Source organism: Schistocerca gregaria, chromosome 5 (assembly GCF_023897955.1).
Source record: "Schistocerca gregaria isolate iqSchGreg1 chromosome 5, iqSchGreg1.2, whole genome shotgun sequence".
Lineage (NCBI taxonomy): Eukaryota > Metazoa > Arthropoda > Insecta > Orthoptera > Acrididae > Schistocerca > Schistocerca gregaria.
The window spans coordinates 654,047,783-654,065,193 of NC_064924.1; positions in this window are offsets into that span (position 1 = coordinate 654,047,783).

Below are 17,411 nucleotides of genomic sequence, written 5' to 3' on the forward strand. Positions count from 1 at the left end.
GCAAAAACTGGAGACACAAGTCATATCCAGGAAAGAAGACAAGACCAATTTCAAAACAATGAGCTAAGAAAGAAGTGACCGTGCCTTTCGATGACACTTTCTTTCTCATTTTTTCTTCAGATTACAAATTCCGTTAGGGTGACTCGTCATTTCATAGACGCTATTAAATGGTGTGTTACACATGTATGCTTCATCCTGGGGTCTAATACTGTATGAAGAAATATTAATCACTGGTCTACTCTTCAGATAACCTAGAGGTGTAAACCTTAAAATGAATGCAAATGTCAACAGAGTGGAAACTAAACGGGAAATCAATTAGGTTCTGTGAACAATAGGACTACAAGACAAGGAAGACATAATTGGACATACAAGACTGAAAGCTAAGTACGTAATTCCAGCTTTCTTCTTTAATTATTTCGTCAGATCAGGAAACAGTACCAGAAAAATAATTTTTTACAGACTTCCATCGATCTTGAAACTTTGCAAAATGTTGTTAACAAAAGAGAAAGTGGTTCAGTTCTTGAAAGGAACGATTGAGGTCTAGGATTAAGTCGCAAGACGGATATTCCGTCAGTTTCGGTTAACAATCCGGCAACGCAGAGCTTTGTGCCAATCGTAACAAAGTTGCTAGCCGAGATGAAGAGACGAATTTCCAAAAGCAGTAAGGCTTCAAGAAGAGAGTTAAGGAAATAAAGAATGCTTTAAAAAGTGAGCTGAGTTGAAATATACTCAGGAAATGAAGCCGCTGCAGACAGTGGCGCTATGGGGAAGCAAATTTCGGCAACAAACAACCAAATTATTGAAACAATCAGATTACTGAAAAGAGTGACATTTTGAAAATTCAGAAAGGAAAAACAATTTCTGAATGTGGGACGCCGATAAAATAATAGCTGGAGAATCAAATTCTGTCATCCTAGCAAGAACTAATTGAATAAGTAATCAAATTTTTGCCATAAGAATCGAAGTAAATAACCAAATTGCAACCGGAAATTTCAAAATTGTATAATCAGACGAGCAAATAACAAATACAGAACCCACTGCTCAGTTTTCTTATGAAAGAGTGACTGATATGGGACTTACTGTGCGAGGTGACATTTCAGACGCAGAAGGTACTTAGTGAATCTGTTAACGACAGTTATGGAATAAAATTTCTTAATTTAAGTGAAAAAAGTTTCTGCTCAAACGACAATTTATGAAGAAGACAGTGAATTTAAGAATACGGATCATATTTGGAGAATAATTTATTTGATGTTCAGAAACAATTTCGTAATTTGCATGCTCCTAATCCATTTTTAGGACAGGTTGTAATGTTTTATCTAACATGCCAGAGAAAAGTATTCCTAGAGATGGCAGTTTGCATCCTTTTGATTTCTCAAAACAATATAAATGCAGTTTCATTCCTGACATGACATGACTGGTAATCTCAAAATCAGATTTGTGAAATAGTTTTGTATGGGTAGGCACTATCTTGGGCAAACTAGCCTCCTAAACAAAACCAAGATATCAAAATTTTGGAAAGAGTTTCCTTACTAATTTTTGGTGAGAATCAGAACAGCCTAGAAATAAAAGGGAAGTCCTCAATGGGTCATATTTCAGAGCACATATAAGGAGCATGAAAGAATTTTATAAATGTCAATTAAAGAATCTTTTTCATTTGAACCAACCCATTGACAAACTGACTCAAACTTACATCTTCAGAAGAAGGTTTCTTAAGTATTTTCCGTGTCTGTTTGCATACTGACCTAATGAAAATGTTGAACAATTTATAAAATATGTAAATAATTTAGATAGGCCATTAGAAAGAAATAAGGCAGATTTTGGTCAAAATCAGCTCACACGGGGGGGAGGGAGATTTAATCAATGTAAATGGGTAATAATAAATTATAATGGGATGAATAAGAGGCATAATTACGGAAATCAAGAAAGGGGTACACTAAGACGATCTGATAATATGGTAAGCCAATATAAAATGGAACTTGAAAAAGTAACAGGAACTGTAATCATAAGCTGCATCTAGATCAGCACTTCAGTTAGGTTGTTAGAATTTATGACACTAATGGTCACTCCATTGGAGATCCACAGCGAGAGAGTGAGGAATAATAAATTTAATACAGGGACCCATAATTGTTACAGGTATCCACATAATGATAGTTGCTATAAAACACAAGGTCAGCTACCTCAGAGGAACCAGTTAATAAAATTACAGCGTATCGAGAGTTTTGTTGTAATTTCTAGTAAGATTGGTTTGAGAAATAGAGTAGAATAGAAATTAAAAATCTTACATTGAACTGCAAGAAGGGGTTCCAGAAAACGTTTACAGTAAATAGATGGCAAAAAATTGATAAAACCGGTTGTGATGGCCAAGATGAGATCTTTTCTGGAAGTGAAGAGGCAGTGGAGCCTAAGCAGATTGATAAACTTATAACAGATGAAGATGTAGCTATCCTCCCCCCTTACATCACTCTCCCGTTATACCATTCTCTGCTGCTGTTAATATTACCATAACTCATCCGACCAGAAATCCTTGTTTCTTTCCGTTTCACTTCCCTGACACGTGCTACATCTAGACTGTGACTTCACATTTCCCTTTTCAGATTTTATAGCTCCCTACCACGTTCTAGCTTCTGACATTCCACGCCCTGACTCGTAGAACTTTATCCATTCATTTGTTATTCAGCTTTTCTCGTGGTCACCTCCCCTTTGGCAGTCCACTCCACGAGATCCAAATGGGGGACTATTCCGGAATCTTTTGCCAATTGAGAGGAAGGACAAGCATAGTGTAGGCAGTCTCTCTAGTAGAGTTGTTGCACCTTGTAAGTGCCAATAAAACGCAGTCTTTGTTTCGCCATCCCCACAACGTTTTCTATGTATTCTTTCCAATTTAAGTTGTTCGTGATAGTAATTTCTAAGAATTTAGTTGAATGTAAGGCTTTACATTTCTTTATTTTCTCGTGTATACTCTTTTAGCACTCATGTGGATCACCTCACACATGGTTCTGAGTACTATGAGACTTAACATCTGAGGTCATCAGTCCGCTGGAACTTAGAACTACTTGAACCTAACTAGCCTAAGGATATCACACACATCCATGCCCGAGGCAGGATTCGAATCTGCGACCGCAGCGGTCGCGCGGTTCCAGACTGAAGCACCTAGAACCGCTAGGTCACACCCGCCGGTTATTTAGGATCAATTACCAATTTTCAAACCATACAGATATCTTCTCTAAATCGTTTTGCAGCTGGTTTTGATCTTCTGATGACTTTACTAGACGATAAACGACAGCATTACGTGCAAATAACCTAAGACGGCTGCTCAGATTGTCAAAAAGGTTCAAATGGCTCTGAGCACTATGGGACTCAACATCTACGGTCATCAGTCCCCTAGAACTTAGAACTACTTAAACCTAACTAACCTAAGAACATCACACACGTCCATGCCCGGGGCAGGATTCGAACCTGCGACCGTAGCAGTCGCACGATTCCGGACTGCGCGCCTAGAACCGCGAGACCACCGCGGGCGGCTCAGATTGTCTCCTAAGTCCTTTCTTAGGTAGGTAACAATAGAGGGCCTATAGCCCCATCACCCTGTGAAAAGTCAGAAATCACTCCTGTTTTACTCGATCACTTTTGGTGAGTTATTATGAACTGCGACCTCTCAGACAGAAAATCACGAATCCAATCACATAACTGAGACGATATTCCAAAAGCACGCAAGGTGACTACAATCCGTGAGCGAGTTTCGAAGTCCAAAGCCTTCTGAAAATCTAGAAATACGGAATAAATTTGAAATCCTTTCTCGAAAGCACTCAGCACAGCGTGGAAGTAAAGAGCTAGATTTGCTTCATAATAACGGTGTTTTCTAAATCCGTGTTGACTACGTGTCAATAGACCGTTCTCTTCGAATTAATTCATAATGTTCGAACGCTTTATATGTTCCAAAATTCTGCTGCACATCGACGTTTAGGGTATTCCCCTGTAATTTAGTGAATAATTCCTATCGCCTTTCTTGATTGTTGGGGAGACCTGTGCAGCTTTCAGCTCTTTGGGTACGAACGAGCGCTTGTCTAAGATCGTTAAGCATGGAGATATTGCACTTCTAAGTTAGTGTTCACGGCTGTTCTTGATTCGACTTCTGGAATATTTATTCCGTTTTCTTTCGTGAAATGATATTGGAAGGCTGTATTTAGTAACACTGTTTTAACAGTACCGTCATCGATAGTATTTCCATTGCTATCGCAGAGATGAGGCATTGATTTTGTCTTCCCCCTAGCATATTTTAAATATTGTAAGTAAGCTGTTTAGGTTTTCTTATTGGTAACGCCACATAGCGCTCTGTATGAAAATCACTGGCTGTGCTGTGTGCAGTCTGTGGCTAGTTTGCATTGTTGTCTGCCATTGTAGTGTTGGGCAGCTGGATGTTAACAGCGCGTAACGTTGCGCAGTTGGAGGTGAGCCGCCAGCAGTGGTGGATGTGGGGAAGTGAGATGGCGGATTTTTGAGATGGATAATCTGGAGGTGTGTCCATCAGAAACAGTACATTTGTAAGAATGGATGTCATGAATTGCTATATATTAGCCGAGGATACCTCACTGGAATCCTCTGATTTTTTCTTGTAGTTTGTGTAATTAGTGTAGCTTCTGTTTATTGCTAGCGTGTAATTGTAGAGAGAATCTCCTTTGTAGTTGTAGTCTTTCATTGTTGCACAGTAAAACAGTTGTGGCATGCATGTAGATTTGCACCAAGTATTTAGCAGCTGCGCTTGCAATTAACTAGATATTATTTTCAATGCTATGTTCTCTTATTTTTGCTCTTCAACTTGTGCTTTTCTGTGTTATCGTGTGAAATATTGTGACAACAATGGCGTGTGTAAAACGTAACACTAGGCTCCAAAGTGAACTGAGAAATAATAGTGACGACGAGCGTAGCTTATCAGCACCACTGTGTAATGAATTAACAGATATTCGAAGAAGTAATTTGGTAATTGTGCATAGGGAAATGGAGCAGGCGGCAAATAATGGTGTGGACAATGAAACAAGTAGTGAACAGGGAAGCATTATCGATCGATCGGTCGGCAACAGCTCGCCTCAGGAATCGGGAATGACAGGACACAATCTTGCAAATACTGTAGACTTAGGTTTTGGGTCCTCACCAGTTTCTCAAATGAGTCAAGACACATTTTCTGCTTGTCAAAATGTCAATGTTGCCGGTGAAAATGAACTTCCAAAAAGCATAGAGAAACAAATTCCAGACACTAATACATTATTATTGCAATTAATGCAACAAACGGAACAAAATCAGAGACAAACACAGCAAAAGCTTCAAAAGTTAGACACAATGGAACAAAATCAGAGACAAACACACCAAAAGATTCAAAAGTTAGACACAATGGAACAAAATCACAGACAAACACAGCAAAAGTTTCAAAAGTTAGACACCGTGCTTGAACAAACACGTGAAGATTTAACTACTGAGTTACATAACATTGAATCGAAATGTCAAAAAGTCTGTAACGACGTAAAAACACAAATTTGTGAGCATTTTCAACCTATTTTCTCGCGGCATGAAAATGCGTTACAGAATCACGAAGCAGCCATAAAAGAACTGCAAACTATTGTTCATGAAAATCATGAGACCTTGCAGGCTAAAATTGACTCAGTTTCATCTACCGATTCGGTTACGCAACTTGCAAAAACTCATGAAAACTTAAAGGACACAGTAGATACTCTGGTTCAGAAAGACACATGGAGGAAATCAGTTCATTATCAGAGAAAGTAGTTGAACTTTTGGATCATCTAAATAATTTATCTACGAAGGTGGATGATAATCTGAATGACACAGAAGAGTTCGAACAAATTAGGAAATTCAAACAAAATCAGAATTAAATTAATACGCAACAACAAAGAGAAATCCGGGAAGTACAAGATCAGCTGACACAGGTAATACAAGAATTACGTATGTCAGAGGACACTCCAATACGGGAATAGGGACATAGAAACACGGAACAGCCACAATATAATAACACAGGGCACTTCGGAAATTATGGAAAAAATTGGCAAGGTACACCGAATTTTGAGATGAAACCGCCGAAACGACGTAACAATGACCGACATGCGACTCGCCGACATGATGATTTTGACTATAAGCTGTTTATTACTACACGTAAATTCAAATATTTAAGAATTCTGGCAACGACATTCATCCAGAAACGTGGCTCCATCAATTCTCTCATTGTTTTCCTTCCAACTGGTCATTAGAGCACAGATTAGAATTTATGTGTGGCTACTTAGAGAATGAACCAGCTGTAAGAATGCGAGCGGTCATTCACGATTGCCACAGTGAAGGAGAACTTTATCATGCCTTCCTGTCAGCATATTGGTCTCAAGCTATACAAGACCGAATGAAACATTGAATCATAATGATGAAACATTTCGAACAATCTGTATTTTCCAGTCTTGTGAAATATTCTGAAGACATGTTGCACAAGAATCAGTACCTGTCAAACCCATACAGCCCCTCAGAACTCATCCTCATTTGCTTAAACAAATTGCTTGAACATTTACGACATATTATTTTGGCAGGAAGTTGCAAAGACGACATTGAAGCTTTTCAGGGACTCTGACAAGAATTGGAAATTGACACTGACAATTGCGGAACGCGAAAGCAGAAGCACAACAATTACAGATCACATCCATCACAATTACGCAATGACACAAATAACAACTGGACACGACAAGGCTATTCTTACATCGTAAATTGTGACAAAAACAGACACCACCCGTATGAGAACCGTTGCCAGAGTAGCAATAGTTACAGATAAAGATCGCACTTCCGTAGTAATGTATGTGACAGAGACAACCATAGAAACAGACAATATGGAAACCAAAACAATTATTATGAATGGAGACAGAATAACTTCAGACGTAACGGTCCCGCGCAGTTACGATTCAGGGAGAAATTCTCCACCACTTAACCGACAAGAAAGAAACTACAGGAACTACCGACATGACGACAGACGATATAATCATAACGACAGACCGGAATTTCATCAGAACGGCGGGATTCTTTCATCAGAACGGCGGGATTCAAACAGGGCTGGGCCCTCTCGTCAAGCTGAATTTGTAGAAGTTAGGTCTCCTCATCCCAATAACGACGCACGCCAACAAAGAGATGGCAGACAATGACTCGCACCGCAGGCAGCCACATGCGCCGGCTGGCTCAGAGAAAAATAACATAGACGCCGACCTTGAGCAAATTTTACCATTCCTTACCGACGTATACAACATGATAATTGCTTTGAAGTTGAAACTCTGCGCACTAGAAAGGGTAAAAGATTGCACCACATTTCACATGTAAAACCGTTTATTGAAAAATAATCTGCTTTTTAACTTTGTCTTTGCCATAATATTTTTCACTTTACATTGCTAGTATGCTTTGTCAGACTTAGAAACTGTTAGCATGCAACAATGTTTGAAGTTAAATATCCAGTCAAGAACCAACAGAACTTATTTAAACAGAAATTACGAACGCATTGGCATTGTTATAGTGAACAGACGACACAGTGTTATTGTGTGTGTACATTCTTGCTTGGTAGTTGCACGATTACGTAACGACTATAAGGCTTACATACTTAGAACATATACAGGTACTCCTAATGAGATTTTAATGCAACGTTTTGGTTTACTTGAAAATACATTCTTTATTTGGAGTACTTTCTGTGGGATTAAAGATGACTTAGCATTTGGTTTCTTTGACAGCTACATGATTGTATCACGACGCTACTAATGTGTGACACTTTACATTGTTGCTTTTGCAGTGTATCTGTTTTTCTGAATTCTTCTGGAAAGTAAAACATGTTTTAGTAGTTACTCTTGTGGTATAGCTACAATGTGACAGCCTTTTTCGTAGCACAACAATATATTACAGTATAGTACTTTATTGATCACGATAATGTACGTGATAACTACGATATCTATACGCACAGCCTTTCACTTTTGTTTATCATGAGGTAAGTACATTGATTTCTGCAGAACTTAGTTTTCGGAGGACGATAACTACGACACTTCCACAGAATTATCTTATAGCAAGACGCACATTTAGCGCTAAAGGACACGTATTTGAGAGATTAATTTTCTACTTTAAACATTTATTTTTAAAGATTTTTGAATTACAATGATACAAAGGTTTTCCCTGAAACATTTCATTCCATTGCTGTAATCTGTAACACCTGAGGATATAATTACATTAATCCTCAGGGGGGTACACGCTTACTTTGTGTACCATGTGTTTGGCAAGCACAAGGAGCCCTAGCTAATATGGTGTTTGCTTATACAACTTTACACATCGGTACCATATTTCTCTAACACATAAATTACACAGCTATCTGATCATTTAACTGAGAGAGACAAACATTTATTTTACTACATCAGCAACAGATGTTTACATAATTACACAGTTCGATAACTTCACACTTATGAAATTTTATTTTGTATGCACTTTGTGAATTGTTCATATATTTTTCGGAACCATTGTGATATTATGAGAGCTTTGAATGATGTACTTGGTATGGGATCATGATTTTTAAAGTACGTTTGAGGTAGATGACATTATTGAAATGAGCAGAGAATTTTTTTTTTAGGTTTTGAAACTATTGCAGAAAGCTACGACGTTTTTGAGGTTTGACTGAGGTGTTATGGTGTTATTATTACGACGACGATGTGTATTATGCTTTTGAGGTATGTTTATGATCAATAAGCTAATGCTGTATGAGGAATTTGATTATGCTATGTATTTGTTATGATGAAATATTTAAGTGTCGCCGCAAGATTGACGTGTCGACGAATATGTACATGTGTAATAAGGTAAGTAATAAGGAGTAGTGGTTAGGGACTATGATTTATGAAAAGGATGTTGGAAACCAAGAATCGTACTTTAAGAGTTATGAAATGTGTGTATATGCATGAATGTATCACAATGCCGCCGAAAATTTTTTGGACACTGTTATATTTACAGGATTTTGTTTCTACACATTTGTAACGCAAATTTTCGACCTGTGAAATTTTTATATGAGACTGTCACTGTAGCGCAAACTGCTGGCGTAAATATTTCGGCAAGAAGTGACCGTGACGTAATGCGTTGTGAGTGGCCAGGTGTGCCAGCCGCCTTGAGAAAAAGCCATTAGGTGGAGAAGAAAGAGGCCATTATCCTCGCTATTGGCATTTCTTTGTAGAAAGCATCGCAAATATGACACGCTCAAACTTGAAAACATGAGTACACTGTAGAGTTCTTAATTTATGATATTTATTGAAATGGAATGATGAGAAACATTTCACATCTATTGTCTTGCTAGTTGAAAGATTGTTTACTGCATCATGAAATGCCATATGGCTAGTAAATGACGTTCACGCCTTGCTTTCCCTATTTTGTTTAATATCTAGTTTCTAGCTGCACTGCAGCATTGGTTAAAATAAAATTTTATAGATGTACTAATATAAATATTTTCTGTCTACAGATCCAGTAAATAATAATTTTGTGATATACTTCCAAAAAAATGAGAGAGCACAAAAAGACATTTCCCTTCACAGGAACTGCATACATAATTTTCTTTTCAAGTACTTGGTAATTTATTTTGTAGAATAAGTTGTGATGCACCACTTTAATTACATAGACATTAAGATGTGAATATACACTTCCCTTATCTGCGTTGTTATCTTTAGTGTACTATTTTTTTCTGATTGTGGGTTTGTCATGTTTAGATATAAGTTATTACAATTACTGCTGCTAGCTTTGCCAATTTGCATTTTTTTCATTGCTGTTTGTATTAATTGTGTTGTGCTGCTGCATTGCCTTGTCCCTTAGTTTAGCATCTGAGCTCAGTAGAGTTAAGTTAGCTTAAGAGGGGTAGACTATATAAAAGAATGAGTTGCGATCAATTGGAAGAAATGCATTGAGAAGTTTTACGAAAACAGTACAGAAACCACCAGAGGTCTACGTCGGCCCCACATAATGCCACCCCAAAACAGTAGCGATGCTCCACCTCGCTGCACTCGCTGGACACTGTGTGTAAGGCGTTCATCCTGACCGGGTTGCCTCGAAATACGTCTCCGGCGATTATATGGTTAAAGTCATATGCGACACTCATCGGTGAAGGGAATGTGATGCCAATACTGAGCAGTCCATTCGTCATGTTCTTGGGTCCATCGGTACCGCGCTGCATAGTGTCGTGGTTGCAAAGATGGACCTCGCCATGCGCATCATGCACCCTGTCGCGCACAGTTTGAATCGTAAAACGAAGTCCTTTGGCTGCACAAGAAGCGTTATTCAACATGGCGGCGTTGCTCTCAGTGTTCCTCCGAGCCATAATCCGTAGGTAGCGGTCATCCACTGCAGTAGTAGCCCTTGGGGGGCCTGAGCGAGGCATGTCATCGAAAGTTCCTGTCTCTCTGTACGCAGTACGATACGTGAATGCCATCCTCCGACCGATAGTGCAACCATATCGGCAGCATAACAGCGAGACATTCGTCTTCATGGACGTCAATTCGCGCTCCCATCATGCACATTTTGTGAATGACTTCCTTCATGATAACAACAACGCTCGACTAGAGTGGCCATCGTGTTCTCCAGACATGGACCCTATCGAATATGTCTGGTATAGGTTGAAAAGGTTTTCTTATGGACGACGTCACCACCAACCACACGGAGGGATATTTAAATAAATATGTGTGAATTCTTAAGGGACCAAACCGCTTAGGTCAACAGTCCCTAGATGTTCTAACTTAAACTCTTATACTAAGAACAATACACACACCCATGCCCGAGGGGCGATTCGAACCTCCGACAGGAGGAGCCGCGCAGTCTGACATGGCGCCTCAAACTGCACGGCCACTCAGCGCGGCTTCGGAGGGATGTACGTCGAATCGGCGTTGCGGAGAGGAACAATCTGGACCAACACTGCTTTCATGAACTTGTGGATAGAACGCCATGACGAATGCTGGCATGCATCACTGCAAGAGGATTTGCTACTAGTTGTTAGAGGTACCGGTGTGTGCAGCAATCTGGTCTACCACCTCTGAAGGTCTCGCTGTATGGTGATACATGCGAGCTAACATGCCATAGATGTTGGGCTCACATGTGGTTCCTCTTCATCGAAATGTCTTGGCTCAAACTCGTCTAGGGGTTGAACCGCATGTGTGCCATTACACGCCCTAAATTAGACACTTGTGACCCTTTGGTTAAATTGTCTGGCTGATGGCAAGTTTGCGAGATTGTATGAAACAAAGTTAATGTAACATATAAATAAATGAAAAACGAAAGTAACTATTATGCACCAAACTTTACAACAAATATTCTATTATCTAATGATTCAATAAGTCGTAATGCTGTCATCGTTCAATGTGTTTTGTGTGGAGGAATTGATGTTCAGATGCTTAACTGTAAATACTGACAATTTAAATTTACTATATCTTTTAAATACAGAGTTGTATTTACAACGTTTGTCATTTTAATGGTGCGCTTCTATATGAAATGTCGATCGTTAAGATCGACCACAGCGTTCAGATTTTGGAATTCAGGTCTTTGTTACAAGATTTGTTAAATTCACTTTAACAGTAAATACTAAAACATTCTACATATGATCAATATTCAGATTTTATTGGGATCACCATGAAAATTTATGGAGGATGGCAGATTAAAATCACTGTGGCTTCATTCCCTGCATTACTACAGAATTAAATAGTTTCTATAAATGTTTCCCTATATGGCCGATCTTAGGTCCGCTATATTTAACACTGTTATGCTTCCCTGGGTTTCCCTATGACGTAGGTTCTCGTCTGTCTCACTCGCAAACTGCGGCACTTCGGCCTCAATAGACAATAGACGTCTTTGAGTTTCCCCATATCGTGAGGAATCTGCGTGTTTTGTGGCATCCGGTTCTGGACGACAGAGTTCGTTTCACAATTCCTGAAGGCTGACTCTTTCAGCCATTACTTAAATGAGAGCGAAATGCTCGTTAACTCACACACCTCCACTTCATAACATGTTGGCGTGCCATATATGTTATGAAATAGCACCCAAGTTTATAAGACACCAATTCATAATACAATAATAACATAAATATCCTAAGCACCAGATGAACAGTGTAATTATTTGTAGTTGTGTTGATGCAGCAAGCTTTAAATTTAAAGAAACATATCTAACATAAATTATGACTTGCGGCAGCCGCCCACTGTGGCCGTGCGGTTCTAGGCGCTTCTGTCTGTAACCGCGTGACTGCTCCGGCCGCAGGTTAGAATCCTGCCTCGGGCATGGATGTGTGTGATGTCCTTAGGTTAGTTAGGTTTAAGTAGTTCTAAGTTTTAGGTGCTGATGGCCACAAATGTTAAATCCCATAGTGTTCAGAGCCATTTAAACCATTTTTTACTTGGGGCATATTAATTAAATGACAAATAAAACTATACATTTATCAAAGTCGACTGCCTACATGCTCCTGTGCCACATTAATTTCAGATCGATTATCAAATTCAGATCCGCATTCATTCTCAAACAAACGTCCAAGATCCACACATCCATCCACACTTTCGGGTTCACCTAAATTATTAGAAAGATACGCACAGATTTCTTCCTCTGAAGTATCAATACCAGCAGCTTCAACTTTCGTAACTTCAGCACATAAAACATAATTACTCCCTTCCGTCAAAAATAATCCACCATTATCCGACGATACAAACACAAGTTCATCAAGAGCTGACGAGACTAATGCTAAGCCGCCCTTATTAACCTCCATAACAACTTTCTCTGTCACAGTATCACCTGAAACATCATCACCTTCATCACTATAATTCCTGAAGGCTGACTCTTTCGGCCGTATACTTAAATGAGAGCGAAATGCTCGTTAACTCACTTGCAACATCCAATGTGTGGTTTTCATGAGCAATAAAAAGGACGGAAATTATATTATGTTGGTCTCTATTCCAATTTTCTGCACAGGTTCCGGAACTCGCTGAACCGAGGTGCTGCTAAACTTTTTTTGATGTTTGTATATATATTTATGTTTCGTTACTTTTTTAGTGATTTTGGGAGTTACGGTATTCAGCCTTGCTGCGACAACCCTTTGTTCACCAGTCCCTGAATCCGTTTTGACGCTCGTTATTAGGATTATTTGTTGTTAAAAACTGAAGTATGTTTTCACAGACGTTTACTATTCGAGTGGGCTCATGAACTAATTGCTCGAAATAATTTTCAGAGAATGCGTTTAGCACAGTTTCAGGTGATGTTTTATACATACCTCCTTATTTGAACGTGTATTTTCCCCCAAAATATTAACGGTAAATGTCACCATCAAGTATAATTGTCCGAGTTGTATCATCTGAGTTGGGACGTCGGTAAAAGGATACAGTTATTATTCTATACCGGTTCCCAAGAATGACCTCTACCCATACTAACTCGCAGGAATTATCTGCCTCAATTTTGCTGTTATATAAACTGCTTCTAATATCCATAAACCCGATACCGCCAACTGTATTTAACCTATCCTCTCCGAACGCCGTTAGGTCCTTCGCAAAAATTTCTGTTGAACTTCCCTCCGGCTTTAGCCAGCTTCATGTTCCTGTAACAGTTTTAGCGTCAGTGCTTTCTATTGCCGATTGAAGCTCTGGCACTTCCCCAACATAGCGACGACAATTTACAACTGTTATACCGACTGTTATTAGATCTACGTTCTTCCTGTGTTCGATCTGCACCCATTTAGACTAAAACCCTTTTTGTGTTTCCCCGAAACTCTCTAACCTAAAAAATCGTTCAGTCCACGCTACACAGCCCCTGCTACCCCAGCATGTAATGGACTCCTAACCTATTATTTAGCGGAACCAGAAATCCTACCACCCTATGGTGCAAGTCGAGAAATCTGCAACCCACACGGTCGCAGAACGTCTGAGCCTCTGCTTCAGACCCTCCACTCGGCTCTTTACCAGAGGTCCAGAATCAACCCAGTCAGCTGTGCTGCAAATGGTGCCCCCTGTTTTCATCTCGTAATCAAGGCCGCCAGCCTTTACCTCTTCTGATAGCCACTCGAAATCAGAGAGAATCTCTCCTAGCCCAAATCGACACACAGCACTGGTACCGACGTGAGCCACCGCCTGCAGTTGGTTGCAACTTGTGCTCTTCATGGCAACTGGAAGGACCCTTCCAAGTCTGGAATGACTCCACCCAGTATGCATACAGAATCCACATTGGCTTTCTTCCCCTCACAGGCAGCCATGTCCCTAAGGGGCTCTATAACGCGCCTAACATTGGAGTTACCAGCTACCAATAACCCCACAATCTGTGGCTACCTAGATTTGCCTTTTTCTTACTTTGGCCCTGTGACAGACCATCTGTCAACTGGCCCTGTGGCTGTACTTACGCTGGTACCTGGGCTCTAGAAAGCCAATTCATCCTGGGCTAGGTGTTAAACGCACGCACATTTCATCTATCAGGAACTCACTCGGAGCCTTCGCTACGCCATCACCAATGCCTGTGCCAGTCTCCACAACCCGGAATCATCAACTTGACCTTCCTGGTAGAAAAAGTGGACACTACCACCGGGACTAGTCAAAGACTTCTGTAATAATTCCTCTTGCTGGCTATTTACATGAGACCGGACTTAGGATTTTTCCATATCGTCTGAACATTGTCAGTGTCTCGTCCTCTATGGTCCATACATCTCGTACTCATGTTGCTAGTGTGATATTCTTTCTCGAAGTCCTTGGATGCAATGAACTAAATGAGAACTTTTCTAACATACTGTCACAGTCTCGGTAGCAGTAACCGGCATTTGTGTCTTTAAATATACACTGAACAGCCAAAGAAATTGGTACACCTACCTAATATAGTGTAAGGTTTCCGCTAGCACGCAGAAGTGCCGCAACACGATGTGACATGATCTTGACTAATGTCTGAGGAAGTGCTGGAGGGAACTGAAACCATGAATCCAGCAGGGCTGTCCATAAACCCGTAAAAGCACGAGGGGTTGGAGATCTCTCCTGAACAGCACGTTGCAAGGCATCCCAGATATACTCAATAATGTTCATCTCTCTGACGTTTGGCAGCCAGCGGGTGTTTCAACTCAGAAGAGTGTTCCTGGGGCCACTCTGTAGCAATTCTGGACGTATGTGGTGTCGCATTGTCCTACTGGAGTTCCCTAAGGCCGGCGGAATGCACAATGGACATGAATGAATGCAGGTAATCAGACAGGATGCTGACGTATGTGTCACCTGTCAGGGTCGTATCTACACGTTCACGAATCCCATATCACTCCTACTGTACATGCCCCACACCATTAAAGGGCCTCCACCAGCTTGAATACAAGTCCATCCGCTTGATGCAATTTGAAACTAGTCTCGATCGCCCAGGCAATGCGTTTCCAGCCATCAACAGTCCAATGTCAGTGTTGACAGGCCCAAGCGAGGCATATAGCTTTGTGTAGTGCAGTCAGCAAAGATACATGACTGGGCCTTCAGCTCCGAAACCCCATATCGATGAAGTTTCGTTGAATAGTTCGCACGCTGACACTTGTTGATAGCCCAGCATTGAACTCTGCAGCAATTTGCGGGACGGTTGCACTTCTGTCACGTTGATCGATACTCTTCAGTCGTCGTTGGTCCCCTTCTTGCAGGATCTTTTTCTGGTTGCAGAGATGTCAGAGATTAAATGTTTTACGGGATTCCTGATATTCACGGTACACTCGTGAAATGGTCCCATTGCTCGTGCGACGACTATAACACAACGTTCAGACTCACTCATACCTTAATAACTGCCATTGTAGCAGCAGTAACCGATGTTACAAATGCGCCAGACACTTCTTGTCTTATACACACATCAAAAAAGTTTTGCATCACCTCGGTTCAGAGAGTTCTGGAACGTGTACAGAAAATTGGAATAGAGATCATCATAAACATCATTTTTGCCCTTTTTATTGCTCATAAAAACCACACATTTCATGTTGTGCGACCATACAGTGAGACCTCCTTCATAGATGTTGGACCAGATTGCTGTACACACCGGGACCTCTAATACTCAGTAGCACGTCCTCTTGCGTTGATGCATCCCTGTATTCGTTGTGGTATACTATCCACAAGTTCATCAAGGCACTGTTGGTCCAGATTGTCCCACTCCGCAACGGCGATTCGACGTAGATCCCTCAGACTGGCTGGTGGGTCACATCGTCCATAAACAGCCCTTTTCAATCTATCCCAGACATGTTCGATAAGGCTCATGTTTGAAGAACATGCTGGTCACTATACTCAAGCGATATCGTTATCCTGAAGGAAGTCATTCACAAGATGTGCACGACGGGGGCGCGAACTGTCATCCATGAAGACGAATTCCTCGCCAATATGCTGCCGATATGGCTGCACTATCGTTCGGAGGATGGCATTCTCATATCGTACAGCCGTTATGGCGCCTTCCATGACCACCAGCGGCCTACGTCAGCCCCACATAATGCCGTTCCCAAAGTAGCAGGGAACCTCCACCTTTCTGCACTCATTGGACAGTGTGTCTCAGGCGTTCAGCGTAACAGGGATGACTCCAAACACCTTTCCGACGATTGTCTGGTTGAAGGCATATGAGGCACTCATCTGTGGAAAGAACGTGATGCCAATCCTGAGCGGTCCATGCGGCATCTTGTTGGGCCCATCTGTATCGCGCTGCATAGTGTCGTGGTTGCAAAGATGGACCTCGCCATGGATGTCGCGAGTGAAGTTGCGCATCCTGTAGCCTATTGAGAATAGTTTGAGTCGTAACACGACGTCCTATGGCTACACAAAAAGCATTATTCAGCATGGTGGCGTTGCTGTCAGGGTTCCTCCGAGCCATAATCAGTAGGTTCCGGTCATCCACTGGAGTCGTAGCCCTTGGGTGGCGTGAGCGAGGCATGCCATCGACAGTTCCTGTCTCTCTGTATCTCTTCCATGTCCGAACAACATCGCATTGATTCACTCTGAGACGCCTGGACACTTCCCCTGTTGAGATCCCTTCCTGGCACAAAGCAAAAATGGGGATGCGATCGAACTGCGGTATTGACCGTCTAAGCATGGTTGAACTACAGACGACACGATCTGTGTACCTCCTTCCTGGTGAAATGACTGGAACTGATCGGCTGTCTCACCCGCTCCATCTAATGGGAGCTGCTAATGCATGGTTGTTTACATCCATTGGCGGCTTTAGCGGCATTTCTGAACAAAGGGGATATTTGTGTGATACAATATCCACATTCAACGTCTGTCTTCAGAAGTTCTGGGAACCGGGGTGATGCAAAACTTTTTTTGATGTTTGTATAAGCGTTGCCGATCGCAGCGCCGCATTCTTCCTATTTACATATTCGTATATTTGAAAACGCTTGGCTATACCAGTTTCTTTGGTGCTTCAGTGTACAAGAA